Source organism: Pleurodeles waltl, chromosome 5, assembly GCF_031143425.1.
Source record: "Pleurodeles waltl isolate 20211129_DDA chromosome 5, aPleWal1.hap1.20221129, whole genome shotgun sequence".
In the NCBI taxonomy this organism is placed as follows: Eukaryota; Metazoa; Chordata; class Amphibia; order Caudata; family Salamandridae; genus Pleurodeles; species Pleurodeles waltl.
This window is the reverse complement of record NC_090444.1, coordinates 156,692,141-156,710,198: the sequence shown is the minus strand read 5'-3', so window position 1 is coordinate 156,710,198 and position 18,058 is coordinate 156,692,141.

The following is an 18,058-nucleotide window of genomic DNA, read 5'->3' as shown; positions in this document are numbered from 1 at the left end:
ATATTAAACAATGTTCTTTGTGAGAAAACAAAACACAATCAACATCCTTCTAGAAGCTCTGTTTGTTTATAATGGATAACAATGATATGCTTCAGCAGAAATGATTAAATAAGATGAATGTATTCACATAAGCATGACTATCATATTTAAATATAACAAACACAGAACAAAACAACATGTTAAGAATAATTAGCAATGTCTCGATTATTTGACTAACAGACATTTCATATCAAAGTGGGGGGTCCATGGAGGGAAAAAAAGAAACACAGGGCCTGATTCACAAAGGGCCTCCACACTCGCGGTGGAGGCCCTGCAGTTATGGCGGGGGCCTGCACTCGTAGCAGGACCTCCACACTGCAGAGGTGCCACCACGAGTGTGGAGCTTCTGCCACGAGTGAGGAAGTCCTTTGTGAATCAGACATTGAGTGTTTATGGTGCACATATGAACATATCTGGTGGGTTACTTGAGATGAGGGCTTCTCTTTTGTTCCTCCCTACATGTTGATATAATTTTTGATAATTTGGTTGTCTGTTCTGACCACTAACCATTTCCCTAGCAAGTGGAGATCCAGAGACTGAATTGCCTGCCAAATCGCTAAAAATTCTCTCCAAGGTTGGACTTGTCTCAATTTAAAACCAACTCTATTTCACCTGAAGTCGTCTAGTGTTGCTACCCATCACCAGACACTCACATCTGTGGGCAATAGGTCTGGAGTTGATAAGTGAATGGAACTCCGAACTGCAAGTTGTGCAGAACTAACCACCTTTCTAAATCTCGTCTTACGTTGTTCCTGACCTGGATTTTAGTTATGTGAGCTTTTAGCCTCTCTTGCCAGTCCTCGTTGTCCCTTATTTCGGAAGTGACCCTTGGAAAAGCTGAGGCATCAGGGCAAAAACATTGGTACAGCTTTTTGAAATTTTTGTTTAAATTTCTGTTCCAGTAAAAAGTAAAATACAGCTTTTTGATGAAGTTTGCACCAGGTGATCCCACGTTTTCTACACCCATCAGAACCTGCAGAGAGGTCTGAAAAGAGAGATGGAAGCGGAAACCACAGTGATGTTTCTTCACACTGACTTTTGAAGGGCGGAGGTCAGTCACTGCCATGTGGTGCATTGCAAGCCACATACACTATATACACTTTTGTGATTTGTGCATCTATATTTATGGATGGTGCGCACACGAGAGTTTTATTTAAAGGTGGGCACGAACATAAATTTAGAAATATGATACATCACAAGTCTACTAGCAGGGTCATGCTATTTTAAATCATATAAATCATGCTTCCAGGCAATTTCTGCCAACTATGGGGCCAGAATGTAAGAGAACTATAATATATTGTATTTTTAATAAAAGTTGATTAAATACACTGATGGCGTTGGGATGGTAGGTAAATTCCAACACCTTCAATTTTTTAAACCATATTCTTAACAATACATTCTACCTCCTCATACAATCCATGGGAGTGGAATGGTTGTTTCACCAGAAGACTCATTGTTTATAAAGTTTTGGTCTTAAAAAAATAGAATAAAAAAGTAATTCATTTTCCTATTATATATCTGCTAGAAAACAATTACCCTATCGGTGCTTTAAAGAGAAAACAAAACACTCAATGCACTTCTACAGAACTTCCATAGTCCCTTGGAATCCAGACTTAGGGCCAGATTTAGGTATTGACGGATGGGCTACTCCGCCACCATGGTGATGGATATCCAGTCCACCGAGATCTAAATCCCACAGGATACAATGGGATTTAGATTTCGGCGGACGGGCTATCCATCACCGATGAGATGGAGTAACCCCTCCGCCAATGTCTAAATCAGGCCCTTAATTTATATCAGGTTTTTAAAAACTTAGTGGAGTTATCTAGCCACAAGAGTGAAAACAGTGTGTGTAAGAGTGTGAAGTGGTGAAGGCAGTACAATAGAGTGCGCAGTTGTGTGCAGAAAAGCAGCTGCAAAAATACCAAGTATGGGGGGCTGTGGTGTTGTTGGGATCACCAAATAAATAAGAAACAAAACACAGATCTGTTATGTCAGCAGTGCAGCAGTTAAAAAACACGCCTGTAAGCAGGCGATAGACAGAATTTCCACACGAACAACAAGAGTGCAATGCAAGATATTGGGAAAGAAGGAAACCAGTATTTGCCAGAACTATTAGGATTTACAAGGGTTATTTAGAGTATAAAGACATTTTAAGGACCAAGTATTAAAATGCAGAAAGGAACTCATTTGGCTGAAGCAGAAAAAGCAAACTTTATTAAAAGAAATCAAATGCAATGAGTTGAACGCTTGGAGCACCTTAGGAATGGCTGAAGGGTCTGCATTAGAACGCTAGAGAATGGCTGAATTTCTGTCACACAATAAAAGGTGGGGAGGGGATCTATCAGTGACACTGTGGTTCATGGCAGCGGTCCTATGTCTTCGGAACAGTGAGCTCTGACATACAGAGTGCAAAGCTTGTAAGTTGTTGGCCCATATCATTGTTATAAACATTACTGGCAGCACAATACAATGTTAAAAAATACTGCACCTTGACAAACAGGCATGTTATCCCATGATCCATCCTCTTGACAAATTGACACCATGCTGTCTAAATCAGGGTAGCGCGTTTGGAATCCATCATGGCAGAGCATTATTAACTTGTGTTCAGGCCTGTATGTATTGTTGTGGATCTCAGTATCTTCCACATGTGGAACGCGGCAATCTAGAACTTTTACAAGAAGTCTCAAATTATTTGCTTTGAAGAAAAGTCAAATGAAATACTTATTTGCAAAAAATCTGTGGGATAAAAAAATTAAAATTTAAAAGTAAAGTTGAAACTCATAGTCTTGTGTCATTTAGGTATCGGTGTAATAATAGTGGACTGGGCTACATTCCTAGTTTACCCAGCTCAGACTCAACTGAGGTATAACATCAATTGTATATCCTGATTATTGAGCTACATGTATTAAGCCTGGTTTCCTGTTTGTTTTATACTCTTACACTCATCGCCTAATTTTATCTTGCAAAACTTTAAAAGGAAAAGAAAAGTCGTGGAAGCACTCTGAAACTGGATGTGTGCTGTAGCACTTTCTCTAAACTCACATCTATTTAGGAGGCTTGAGAGTTTCTTGCACTTGCGCACAAACTTTGTACACCTTTTTTCTTGCATATAACTCAACAGTGGAGACCTCTTATAATACATAACTTTGGTGTTTTTACAAAAAATTATGTGTGGTATGTAAAAACAAACATAAGCTACTTCGTGCACCCCTCATTTAAACTCTTTGTGATGTTTTGCTCACTGGCAATACAAAAATCACTAGTCAGAATAACACTAAATTTAGCATAAAACAGTGCTTACTAGGAGCATCAATACTTTTCAGATTGTTGTAAACCTACCCAACCTCTTCTAAAAAATACACAATATTTGTTTGTAAAACAGCAAGGGGCACTAAGCTGTCTATTAAATGTTATTGTTCAGTCTGCTTGTGGAAGAGGTCCTCGCGATATGTGGGGTTAGTTTTGGAGACAGCTCAGTACATGAAGCTGTATGGACTGGAATTGTACATCATAGTCAAGGTCAGGTCAAGGTCAGCCTTCATAGTGCCCCATGGACTTTGATGATGTGACCACAGCGAACGAGACACAGATGCTGAAAAAACAAGCAGGACCACATACATCTTGATTTGTTTTGTATTTTTGGAAGTTCAGAGTACAGCCCAGATGGGATCGGCCGTAGGTAGGTAGTGGTGCTAATACGACTGAGTTGGAAAAGGTTAAAATTGTTTTTTAATTAAAGGCGTATATGTATGTTCCAGATTACCACTTCTCATCGAGGAAGTCAGCGAGATAGATAGTTTGATGATTTGTATAACTTGTATATCTGTATCCCATGTGCCCAATTCACAACCACACAATAATGTTCCATGTAAGGCAATGGGTTCCCCATCCTGAATCTAGAATCAGTGATCACAAGCCAGTCAAGGCCTGGGATACAAGGTCTTAATTGCTACGATTTCTATTGTATGGATAGTACTTATCACTGTGCTGTACACCATATAGTGATTATTAGGCCACTACAGCCTTGGACTCTCTTAGAACAAAAGCATGCTATTAGATTCAACAAATACTGCAGCCTAAACCGTTGATTTATATGGAATGTAAATCTTGCATCCCTGGTGAGAATACACTGTGTGTTAGTAAAGAGATGCCCTGGCCTAAATTATGATCTGAGCCAAGAACTGTAAAGCTGCTAATCATTTAGCTAATAAATCCTACTTCTTCTGGATCTCTTGAGCTTTAAATGGGTTTCAAGATGTACTTAAGGTTGTTCCTATATCTGCACCTCATTGTAGTCTGGAATATCAAGTAGGCAATATAGAGATACCTTAATCTTGTAGCCAAAATATTGAGAAACAAAATATCAAGGAAGTGCAGTACGTACAGATTTGCAATTTTTAACATTCAACATGGGTTAACAACAATGATGCACTCCATATAGTAAGACTCCTAAAGGGCTGACTTTCATATGTTTAGAAAAGAAGAATGTGATGTACAGGACTGCCGATCTATCCACAAGCATAGGCTTAGACCTATACACAGAACATTCTACAACTACCAAAGACTAACTTGTCAAACGGCGACACCTGAAATATAAATACATAACATAACAATAATAGAGTAGAAAAGCTACGCGAAGAAGTGAAGATACAGTCCAGACACAAGCAAAATGTCAAATTAATAGAAGTTACAGTTGCTTTTGACAGGAGATAATAGTGCAATAAGCCATAAGAAAATAAAGTTATTGTTTTTATTTAATTATTGTGCTATTTCCTTAGCTCTCAGTGTCACCCTTCAGTTACTCCAAATTATTTCTTCATTTGTCCTGAAGAAATTATTAGACAGTGTTTCAAAGGGCTCTGTGTTTGCTTTCAGCAGGGCCCATGTTCCCAGGGATGGAGTATGGTCCAATGCAGTTGTTCTTAACCCCTGGTTCGGAGACTGTACGGGGTTCGCGTAGCCTACCCAGGAGGTCCACGACTGCTTAGAAAATTAAATAACATTAACAGATTAATAAAGTGCATATAACTAAAGAGGCAAAAGTTAAAATTTAAAATGTTCAAACATACTGTAAATATGAAGGAATTTGAAAACTAGATTCTATTTAAAAAAATGATGATAGTTTCCTCAGATTGACTCCAGGGAGCAGTGCAAGTACACCAGACAGAATATAGTTTGAACAATTAGTGGCCTCAATTGAATTTAGAATAGCTCCAACCTTCCCATTCAAGTTTAGATTTTTTTAATTTGTGAATTAATTAAAATATTTCTTTATCATTTGTATATGTGTTTGATGCATGCTTGTTTCAGTACTTTTTGATTATTGTTTTGTGGTTCAATTTATCGCAAATGCTTAGGCTGGTTTAACTGGCTTCCCGTAATTTACCGAGTGGACGTCCCTGGCTTCCAGTAATGAATATGTGGGGGTCCACAGAAGTCAAAGGTTAAGAACCCCTGGTCTAGTGGATAAGTTATAAACTACGTAGCATGAAGAATAATTTAATTTTCCGATCTCTAAACATGTATTAATATGTTGATCAGTATAAAATTTAGGAAAAGTCTGTCTCGCGTACATGATTTTGAAGGGTCTCCCAGCCCTCCATATATGTACATCGCTCAGCTGCCTTCCAGCTCCTTTTGCACACAAATACCAACACGGACTTGGATTTCGGATGCTTCACAGAGCAGCAATTGCAGTTTTGTCTGATGTAGGTGTGTGCTACAAAGCGAATCCCACCATCTCCATCACCATGGTGATTCCGGTTGGAGGCCGCAGTAGTTAGGACTATTAACGCCACAAATGTCTTTGGACAAAGTGAGGCAGAGTTTCCTAGAGTGTGAGATGCTAATGGATTCTGAAGACTAACCTGGGCGATGCCCTCCAGCGTGGAACACATTTTTTGATTTTAGTTTGATGTTTTTATTTAAGAATAAAATTGTCCAAGGGTAGTTACAACAATCACATTAGCCAATATGTATGCACTGATCCTACGAATGAACAACAATAATACAATTATAGAAAGTGTAACACACTTTTACCCAGAAAGGACAAATAATGAGACAGTCATAGATCCATTTTTGAGTCACAATTTCTTTTTTATTGAAATTGTAGCCTGACATTGTAGGAATAAGGCTAATATATTAGCAGCACACTCTGGGGAATAACTTCAGAGAAAGATGCAAGTGTCATGTGGCTTGAGGTGAGAGGATTGGTGGGCTTAGCTGAAGGATGAGTAAGAAATGAAGAACTTTCCAAGGATCTGAATGTGTCTAATTGCTACATTTACAAACTAGATATCACCGTGTTCAAGGAAGGATAGGAAACTGTTAAAATAGAAAGGAAGAAATGAAAAGATGAAAATATGGCTACAGCTAAAATCAGTCAGCAGAGACATTCAATTATTTCTTCAACCTAAATTGTCTCCAGACACAACTATCACCAGCCAGGGTGTGTTTAGGGGCTAAAGGGGATTTCTGTGAGGAGACACCGGTGGCCGGATTTAATGACTGCAACTGGTATCTCGACACATAGGGGGTTATTACAACTTTGGAGGAGGTGTTAATCCATCCCAAATGTGACGGATATACCACCAGCCATATTACGAGTTCCATAGGATATAATGGACTCGTAATACGGCTGGTGGTATATCCGTCACTTTACCGTCACTTTTGGGACGGATTAACACCTCCTCCGAAGTTGTAATAACCCCCATAATGTCCTTCTGTTATCAGTTCAGCCCCATAGAACGGGGAATAACTACACGGGCCTGTTTTCTTCCTGCCTGGAACCCAGCACTGAATTCCTATATGTGGGGATGCGAGCACACATGTAATGCCTGGCCTTGGAAAGTGGTAACTGTGCAAGTGGGCGGTGTGAGCAGTGGGATGGAGAGGGAAGAGGGATCCTGCCCAGCAGTGGGGAGCATTACATGCTCCCTCCATGCACCGGATGGGAGTCAGTGGGGGTGGCGACAGGCTTCGCTGCAGCCCGTTCCCAAGGCAATTTTACTCGCTCGAATTTCCAGCTGACAAAACTGCACACTGGACTTCAGGTGGGAGGAACACAAGGCCACTTTTTAATTGAACAAACCGGGAATTCGACGTGGGAATTCCACTCCGGTCAGCTTGTAATCGTGCCCTAAATTACATACTGTAGTCTATCATCTGAGATGATTTTTGTGGAATGCACAAAAGTATTTTGAAGGGGAAGACTATTCTTGTAATGTCAGAACCTCTGACTAGTGTTCACTTAAGATTCTGCTATTTTAAGATACTCTCTGATGGTCTTGGCGAAAACTTTACAGTGCACTTAAGTCAAAATCACAGTTCACAACCTATGCTATCATGATATTCTGTCAGCCACTCATTTCTGCAAAGTTCTGCTCTACCTCAATTCAGTCCTCAAAACGTTTGGAGTTTTGCTCCAATACAGCAAAGACTCTTTATTGAGAAGAGTATTGTTTCTCGACTTTTGGTCCAGACAGCCTGAAGAGCCCCGTCCATTCGAATAACTCTCCAGGGACACACCTGCTCAGGGCCCGCTTTAGGGCGGTGCGACCGGTGCAGCAGCACCCGGCGCTGACTTGTGGTGGGGGGGTTGTGTTTAAGAATAACTAATAGGTTTAAAAGCACGTGAACTTCTTTTGAATACAGCAGTCTTCAGGCAACTATAAAAATGTCATGATAACTCCGATATTAATGTTCCTGCCGGTGAAAGATAGGAATTTTGTCTAATAGCAGTTTTGACTCATCATAGTAGCGCAGAAGGTTAATGTGCCTGCTGCAAAGAACGTGCACCATGCAGATCACAGAACTGAGTGTGATTGACCTATGAGAAGAACTATAAATAAAATGAAATGTATGTCAAACAGGGGCCCTGGAGAGATGAGGGGCACAGTTGGAGGGCAGTAGTGAGGGAATTCGTGGAGAAGGTGGGTGCCAAAAAAGACTGTTGCCCTGGGCGCCACCAGAGCTAAAGCTGGCCCTGCACCTGCTCAACTATAAATTAGCATAACATACAATTAGCAACAGTGTCATTCTCCATTGTGCATGACCTTGTGTGAGAGTCATAGGGGCATATTTCAGAAAAGTGGTGCTGCATACAGTGCAGCGCCACTTTTCTTGTGCCCCTTAGCACCCCCCTACTGCCACCATCTGTGCGTGGCATATAAAATTTGGTGCACTATGGCAGTAGTTAGGGGAATAGCGTCAGAATTTTTGACGCAAGTCCGGCGCTTTGCAGGATTAGCGTCAAAAATGTTGACGCTAATCCTGCAAAGCACCCAGAGGCCCACTGTAACCAACAGATGCCTCTGTTTAACATCTGCTCTGAGCAGGCGTTAAAAGTGCTGCAAAAAATGATGCAAAGAAATCTCTTAGATTTCTTTGCGCCTTTTTTTGGTCCCCCTAACTGAAGAACGCCCCTTTGCATACAATATGGCTGGTGCGGGCATAATGTAGTGCAAAGGGTTACAAAGTGGCTCAATACATGCATTGCGCCACTTTGTTTATATGACAGTGTTTTTGGCCTTCTAACGCCACATTCGCGTAAAAAAATGACGCTTATATGGCATTAGAATGGCGCTGGGGGCTCTTAAATATGCCCCATAGGGGCATATTTATACTCTGTTTGCACCGGAATTGCGTCGTTTTTTTTTACGCAAATCCGACGCAAAGCTAACTCCATATTTATACTTTGGCATTAGACCCGCCTAGCGCCAAAGATCTTGGAGTTTGCGTCATTTTTTAGCGTGGACACCTACCTTGAGTTAATGATATGCAAGGTAGGCGTTCCTTTCTAAAAAATGACTCCAAGGCATGTGCGCCTTATTTAAACTCCCGTGCAAAAATGACGCACAGGAGTGGGCGGGCCAGAAAAAATGACGTCCAGCCGCTTTTGCGTCATTTTTTAACGCCTGGTCAGGGCAGGCGTTAAGGGACCTGTGGGCTCGGAAGGAGCCCAGAGGTGCCCTCCCATGCCCCCAGGGACACCCCCTGCCACCCTTGCCCACCCCAGGAGGACGCCCAAGGATGGAGGAACCCATCCCAGGGAACTTAAGGTAAGTTCAGGTAAGTATTTATTTTTTTATTTTTTTGTAGCATAGGGGGGCCTGATTTGTGCCCCCCTACATGCCACTATGCCCAATGAGCATGCCCAGGGGACATATGTCCCCTGGGCATGGCCATTGGGCATGGGGGCATGACTCCTGTCTTTGCTAAGACAGGAGTCATTTCAATGGGGGTTTGGAGTAAAAAAAAATGGCGCAAATCGGGTTGAGGCCAATATTTTGCCTCAGACCTGACTTGCCCCATTTTTTGACGCCCAAGCTCCATTTTCCCCTACGCCGGCTCTGCCTGGTGTGGGTCATTTTTTTTGACGCACACCAGTCCGCAGCGCCGGCTAACGTCATTCCATAAATAAGGCGCCCGCATGGCGCTTTGGAATGGCGTTAGCCGGCGTTAAATTTTTTGACGCACAACTGCGTTGGCGCAGTTGTGCGTCAAAAAGTATAAATATGGCCCATAGTATCTTGAAATCTGTGTTTTGGTCCTACGAGTTGCCCATTAGACTGAACACGTTGGACCTTGTCCAACGTCTTGGTTAAGAGGCCCGAGTACATACCCCTGCATTAGTCTATGCGAGGAGTTAAGCACTGGTGGGCGCAGTAGAAGGATTCTTCAAGAGATTCCCAGATGATGGAAGTCTTTTTTGCACTGCGTGAAACTCTACAATTTTGCCTTTAAAATGGCTCCGGGGTTGCGGAGCGTCCGAAGAGACTAGGGGCCATATTTATACTCCGTTTGCGCCGAAATTGCGTCGTTTTTTTTGACGCAATTTCGACGCAAAACTAACGCCAACTAACGCCATATTTATACTATGGCGTTAGAGGCGAATAGCGCCAAAGTTCCCGGAATGTGCGTCATTTTTTAGCGTGAACCCCTTCCTTGCGTTAATGATATGCAAGGGAGGCGTTCCCGTCTAAAAAATGACTCCCAGGCCTTTACGTGGTATTTATACTCCCGGGCAAAAGAGACGCCCGGGAGTTGGCGTGGCTAAAAACGGCGCATTTGCGCCACTTTTTAACGCCTGCTCAGGGCAGGCGTTAAGGGGCCTGTGGGCTCAAAATGAGCCCACAGGTGCCCTCCCATGCCCCCAGGGACCCCCCCTGCCACCCTTGCCCACCCCAGGAGGACCCCCAAGGATGGAGGGACCCACCCCAGGGACATTCAGGTAAGTTCAGGTAAGTATAATTTTTTATTTTTTATATTTTTTTTTGGTGGCATAGGGGGGCCTTATTTGTGCCCCCCTACATGCCACTATGCCCAATGACCATGCCCAGGGGACAGAAGTCCCCTGGGCATGGCCATTGGGCAAGGGGGCATGACTCCTATCTTTACAATGATAGGAGTCATGTTGATGGGGGATGGGCGTCGAAAATAAATGGCGCAAGTCGGGTTAAGACGATTTTTTCGACGTAACCTGACTTGCCCCATTTTAAGACGCCCATACGCCATTTTCCCCCTACGCCGGCGCTGTCTGGTCTACGTGGTTTTTTCCCACGCAAACCAGGCAGCGCCGGTCTGATTGCGCCGTCTAACGCCATTCCATAAATACGGCGCCCGCATGGCGCTTCAGAATGGCGTTAGACGGCGCAAAACTTTTTGACGCTAAACTGCGTTAGCGCAGTTTAGCGTCAAAAAGTATAAATATGGGCCTAGAGGACCCGAGAAATCTCCCAAATTAGTGGTTCCAAGTTTACAAATATCCTCAAAATCCTGAGAGCAATTTTGGAACTAAACTAGCATTTGGTTTCTGCAAAAAAAAAAATTTATTGTATTAATATTTAAGTGATGACTCGTTTTCACTTTGGATAAGTCGAAACTCTGCTTGTTCAAGCACATCATTTCGCAGTAGGGCTCTTTTTTCCACTAGGGGGCACTGTGGATCCTTCGATTCCAAATTTCCTGCAGAATAAATGTAACTAGTAATTGCTCGATAAACAGGATCTTAACGTTTGCAAAAGTGCGCCACGTGTCATTATGAGATTCCACTTCCCTGTTTTTTATTACGATTCTTTCTGCACCATCATGTTGCAACAAGGATGGCCAGTGGTGCGTATATAAACGAATCAGTCTAGAACCCGAAGCTCTTTCCCTTAAACGAGACCCGGCTGGAGTAAATCCGCGATGCTCATCAAAATAAATCCGCGATGCTCATCAAAATACCTCAGTTCAAAACCTCGAGAGTACCAAACTCGCAGCTGTACCTGCGGCGTACTTCAGGAACAGCTACAAGAGTATGCGCCATCTTGAGTCCCAGGAAACAACTAGAGGCACAACAGTGCAGCAGGTGCAGTCGCACCGGGGACTAGGAGGCCTACTGAATCGGAATTATGGATGATGGTTGAATGTACTTCCCATCCAGTGGGCACGAGCCATTTTATGATATGCATAGGAACGATCGCTGTATTTAACTTTGGATGGGATGTGATCTAGCAGCCAGAGCTGCTGCCTTTGGCACTGCAAACCAGGGGCCACTTGTACAAAAGGTTTTAGCGGTATCAAGTGGTGAATGGGGCTTCTTTGCTAAATAGGGTGCGCGAGTCATTATTAGGAAGGGGCGTGTTAAGGGTGTCCCTTCCTAATAGCGAGGTGCCAGGGGATGTGTGAATGTTTTCGATCGGAATGCTGTTGCAAAACATTCGCAGATTAGCGCCAATTTCAAATTGTTGGTAACCCATTGTCGAATGGGAACTTTCTTTCCCCTTTGTGAATGTGGGCACCAACATTTTTTAAGAGCAGGCAGTGCGTACTCCTTTAAGGAGTAACTTATTTTTAAGGAAAACGGGCTGCATTTTTTAAAATAATGCTTTATTTAAAAAGCAACCTTAAACATGGTGGTCTGCTGACCCCAGCAGGCCACCATCACTGTGACTGCAGACCGTTCTCAATGGGTCACAAACTGTGACCTGCCTCATGAATATTGATCAGACAGGTCCATATTCAACCCATTGGGAATCACAAACAGTGTCTGAGACTCTGTTGTACATTGCAGTTTGCGACTTCCTAATTGTGAGTCGCAAAAATGTGCAATTAGGAGGTCGCAACCCAATTTCTATGTACCTGTGGCCCCAGGTTAGAGTCTTGGCATCCGCTCAACATCCTGTGATTCTGTTCAAATCACTAAATCTGTCATTGTGTAATTTAATCTAATGCTCGCTCACGTAAAGCGCTCCTATGCCGTTGGGCAGGGCTCAGTTAGTACTATGTAGGGTGAACAAACGTCCCGGATTTCCCCGGTCAGACCTGGTTTTCAGAGGATTGTCCCGGTGTCCTGAAGCTTTTGTTCATTTTACATAAATGTCCGCTTTGGGGACAAAGGTCAGGTCAACCTGCAAACGCTTTTGTTAATTTGAAATAAATGTCCTGGTTTTTGGGACAAAGGTCAGGTCAACTTGCACATCAGAAGTGAAAGGTATGCTCTCCTTTCACATGCACCTCTAGAGTCTTAAATACTTCTGGGTGGTGGGTGGGTGGGTGCGGATACTCTTTTACAGGAGAGGCCACATATAAAAGTGAGACTAAATGCATTAGTCCTACTTTTATGTCTAACCGGTCCCGTTTTTTTTTTCAAAATCTGGTCACCCTAGCACTATATGGCCCTTAGCACCCGTTACAACACTAAAACGGCTGAAAACTCACGTTGTTTCCTTCACTCCTGAACGAATCGACCCACAAGTAACGTAGATTTCTCAACACATCCCGGCAAACCGGGGATTCAACCTCAGAGTTACCAATATCGCTAGCTTCTTGCCAACTAATTAAACTATGTAACATCACTATTATTTTCTTGCGTTTTGTGTTCTGCCCTCTCTAAAAAGTGCACCAGTGCCTCATGGTAAGGGAGCGAAAACCCGGGGTATTAAAGTGTCTCTAAGGTGAGGCTTTAAGTACAGGTGTTGGTAGTAATGTACCTTCAGTGCCTAATTTGTAAAAGACTAAGGGCCAGATGTAGAAAGGGTTTTGCGCCTCGCAAACAGCGAAAAACGCAGTTTGCGAGGCGCAAAAGCCTCTCCGGTATGCAGAAATGCATTTTGCGAGTCGGATCCGACTCGCAAAATGCATTTCCGACTCGCAAATAGGAAGGGGTGTTCCCTTCCTATTTGCGACTCGCAGTGGGATGCAATTCCATTTGCGCCCGCAAAAGCGGTCGCAAATGGAATCGCAGTTATCATCCACTTGAAGTGGATGGTAACCCAGTCGCAAACGGGAAGGGGTCCCCATGGGACCCCTTTCCCTTTGTGACTGGACAAAAAAATATTTTTTCAGAGCAGGCAGTGGTCCAATGGACCACTACCTGCCCTGAAAAAATCCGAAACTAAAGGTTTCGGGTTTTTTTTCAAAGTGCAGCTCGTTTTCCTTTAAGGAAAATGGGCTGCACTGAGAAAAAAAAACTGCTTTATTAAAAAGGCAGTCACGGACATGGTGGTCTGCTGTCTCCAGCAGGCCACCATCCCCGTGAGTGCCCATACTCGCAATGGGGTCGCAAACTGCGACCCACCTCATTAATATTAATGAGGTGGGTCTTTGCGACCCCATTGCGAGTTGCAGAAGGTGTCTGAGACACCTTTCTGCATACCAAATTGTGACTTGCAATTTGCGAGTCGCAGGGACTCGCAAATTGCAAGTCGCAATTTGGATTTTTACTACATCTGGCCCTAAGTGCCCGGACCCAAAGTTTTCCTCAGCGGTCAGCCCCTGCTGCCAAAATGTGGTGATTGTGAACATCCCAGGCTGTCTGGTCCTTAGTCCATCTCAGGCCTATTTCCTCCTCCACAAAAAACTCCCCACCTCTTCATTTCGCTCTCGCCCGTTATTTTTCAGCCTTTTTCCTAAGGCACTGTTTTTCTATATTTCCCTTTCTCCCCTTTCTTCATTTCTCTCACTTACTCTGGGACAAAGGATGATGAGAAAAACCAAATCCGGGTCCTCAAATAAAAGTGCAGGGATCCCCCTCCCCCACTCCTGCCACCCCACAACCACCAGCTCAAATTAAGCACTGCTCTACCACCAAGAGGTATAAAGTCACAATTTTTCAGAGTAAATAGCTTCTACTCATAACACGCATCGGATCTGGGTGATCAACTGTCTTCATTTTCGTGTTCGAAAATAATTTCAACTACAGATAACTTCCATACGCTGCTCAGAGACACTGCCCGCCGAGTCTATTGAAATCTGATGTGGCCTGTGCTGAACTCCTCGCGGTAACCAGCATCTAAAACTTGAAAATCAAAAGCAGGACTGAAGGGCGTTGGCTGAGATTTTAACTTGAGGATGATCTCATTATTTATCTTTTAAAAAACGCTGCAGCTTTACAAAATTCTATTGTCGATGGTAAAACAGACGCTCAGAAGCAGGAAAGGTTCAAAAACTCAAGTTCTGTACAGCATCCATTTTAAGACATCCTCATTCCTCACTCCTCATCCCTACTTCTCAACCCTGCTACTCATCCATCATCCATACGTCTCATCCATCATACATCATCCCTACTTCTCATCCATCATCCCTACTTCTCATCCCTGCGTCTCATCCCTGCGTCTCATCCCTGCTTCTCATCCATCATCCCTACTTCTCATCCATCATCCCTGCTTCTCTTCCATCATCCCTACTTCTCATCCATCATCCCTGCTTCTCTTCCATCATCCCTACTTCTCTTCCATCATCCCTACTTCTCATCCCTGCGTCTCATCCCTGCTTCTCATCCAACATCCCTACTTCTCATCCATCACCCCTACTTCTCATCCATCATCCCTGCTTCTCATCCATCATCCCTGCTTCTCATCCATTTTACATCATCCTTACTTCTCACTTCTCATCCATCATCCCTACTTCTCATCCATCATACATCATCCCTACTTCTCATCCATCATCCCTGCTTCTCATCCATCATCCCTACTCCTCATCGCTGCTTCTCATCCCTACTTCTCTTCCATCATCCCTACTTCTCTTCCGTCATCCCTGCTTCTCATCCCTACTTCTCATCCATCTTCCAACATTCCTACTTCTCATGCCTCAGCCATCATCCCTACTCCTCACCCATCATCCCTATTCCTCATCCCTCAGTCATACCAACACATATTCAGTTTTGTGAAAAACACCTTCACACTGATTGGTTGGGAACAGCCAATCAGAGTTATGAGAGAGAGCTGCATTCTTACAGTTCTGCTGGTTTGGGAAATACAAGGAGCCCACAGCTAGGGCCATAAATAAGCTCTTGGAGAAAGGGTTATACAGTTCATCCTTCAAAGAAGGGGAGTTGTCAGCATGGATAAAAACATGAAATTACATTCACTAAGCACACAAAATGAAGGAGAAGCAGCACTTACAATGCCCAAAGACATAACGGGAGCAGGTGAGACAGAAGCTCAAGAACAAAGTTGGAATCACCCCCACCAATGAAGGGGAGAAGCCAAAACCAAGTGGAAACCAAGGAGCAACCTCTAAGCCAAAGCTCAACAGGGAGTGAGGAAACCCACCAAATAAAACCGATTGGTGTACTATTGTGCTCCAAACACAAGCATCCAGCACCTGCGATAAACTTCAGCACAGCGGAAAACAGCAGGAACCCCTCAATAACAAATACCACCCAAAGAATAAATAGGGGAACAGAAATACCAAATTAGAAGCATGCAACTCTACAAAGAGAATGAGGACACCTCCAACAAACATCAGCCTGGATGCCAAAAGCACACATGGGGAATGCCCAACCCAAGCTCAAAACTTAAAAGGTAGCTTGAGTCAACCCACCAACAGCTCCAACAGCAAACAAAAGGGGGTAGGTAGGCACAGCTACAGGTGGAATAACAAGGTAATGCTCCATTCTACAAGGAATACACCCAAAGCCGTGCACAAAGACCAAGCAAGACAACACCTGAAAAGTCATAAGGGACAGCTCCATGGCAAACCACAAACCCTAAGAACAAAAATAGTGAAGTGCCCGACAACTAGATTCAAAATAGACTAAGCTAGGGCAAACAACTCACAAGCCACACATTCAACAGAAGCCCGGAGGAAGACCAAGCCTAGTCTGCACAAAAGTCAAGAAGTATAAAGAGAAGGGTAGGTAAAACATTGGAACCAGCACCACACAGCACCCAAAAAGGCACCCAAAAAGGCCAGTAAGGAGCTGGGAGCAAATAAATGAAAATAAGGGAGGGACAGATGTCAAACATTTCACAAGCTCCAAATCCAGCACAAAGAGAAGTATACATCCAGCCCACAGGCCACAAATAAATTAGGGTACTGCATCTGCCTGCCAGCGAAGAAGCATCCAGTGCCCCCACTCTGAGCAGGCACACTCCAGCCCCAAGCCTCATGGGACGTTAGAGAAGGGTGTGCAAACAACAGAATTGGTACCACACAGCGCCCAACAAGCCCTACAGAATGGCGGAGACACTCTCAACCAGAAGACAGGGGGCCAGTAACTTAAACTTTACTCTAGACTTGACCAGCAGCTGGTTTAAAGGGTTTTGAACCAGAAAAACATAAGAACTTCCTCAGAAAGTCGAGAAGGAATGAGGACATCTTTATGTGTTTCAGGAGGTTGTTGCAGGACTTAGTGGCGATGTAGGAGAAAGAGCGTCCATCGCAAAGGCTTTTGTGGATGCAAGGAACATGTGCGAGGGAGAGAGGCTGAGTGTAATAATCTGGAAGGCTTGTAGAAGTGAAGACGGATTTTGAGGTATGCAGATTCGGCATTGTTTAGGGCTTTGTAGGGGTGGTTGCGTGAGTACCTTGAAATGGAATTGTTTCTGTATAGGTAGTAAGAGATCTGTGTGGCGAAGGGTAATGTGAGAGCTGCGTGGGATGTCCAGGATGAGTCTGGTGCCTTTCTGGGTCCTTTGGAGCCTTAGAATGAGTTGATTGGAGATGCTGGCGTAGAGTGCATTGCCATAATCCAGCCTGCTAGTTATGAAGCCTTGGGTGACTTTTTCGTTTTTTATGCGTGGGAAGCCACCTGAAGATCTTGCAGAGCATTCTTATTATGAGAAAACAGAATAAGGACATGGCGTTCACCTGCTTGGCCATTTTGAGTTTGTTGTCCAGGATGATTCAGAGGTTTCTCACGTGGTCTGAAGGTGTGGGCCCTAGTTCTGCTGGCCTCCAGGAGGAGTCCCGTGGGGAGCTGTTTCCGAATAACTGAATTTCTGTCTTTTCCGTTTTGAGTATCAGACTGTTCTCCTTCATACAGTTGGTCACGTGGATCATACAGGTTGAGAAATTAGTCCTGGTGGTGTTGTATTTGTCGGTGAGTTAGACGATAATCTGGGTGTTATCAGCATAGGAGACCATGTTGATCTTGTGTTCTCTGATGATGCGTGGGAGGTGCACCAGGTAGATGCTGAAGAGGGTTGTGCTGAAGGAAGATACCTGGGGACTCTACAGATGAGCTGCTTAGACTCAGAGGTGTATGGGGGGGGGAGTCTTACCCATTGAGTTCTGTTGGAGAGGAAAGATCAATCAGTCTGAGGGCAGGACCTTGGATTACAGAGTCCTTGGTTGGGGTGAGATACAGGGTTGAATGCTGCAGAAAGGTCGAGGAGGATGAGGGTGATGGTTTCCCCTCTTTCCTTGATGGTTGTCAGTAGCTGATATGAGGGCAGTCTCCATGCTGTAGTTGTTGCGGAATCCCAAATGAGTGATGTCTAAGAGGTGGTTCTGTTCATGGTGGGTGGAGAGTTGTATGTTGATTATTTTCACCATTACCTTGGATGGGAAAGGCAGAAGAGAGATTGGTCTGCAGTTGTTGAGTTCTTCTGGGTCAGTTGATGGTTTCTGCAGGAGGGCTTTGACCTCTGTGTGTTTCCAGTTGTTGGAGAAGATGCCGCTGTGGATATATATTTTGATAATGGAGGTGAAGAAGTTGCTGATTGGGGTTCTTCCCGGGTTGTAGATGTGGTAAATGAGGTTGTAAATCTATTGTATTATTTTCCATTATTTTCTTACAAATGCATTT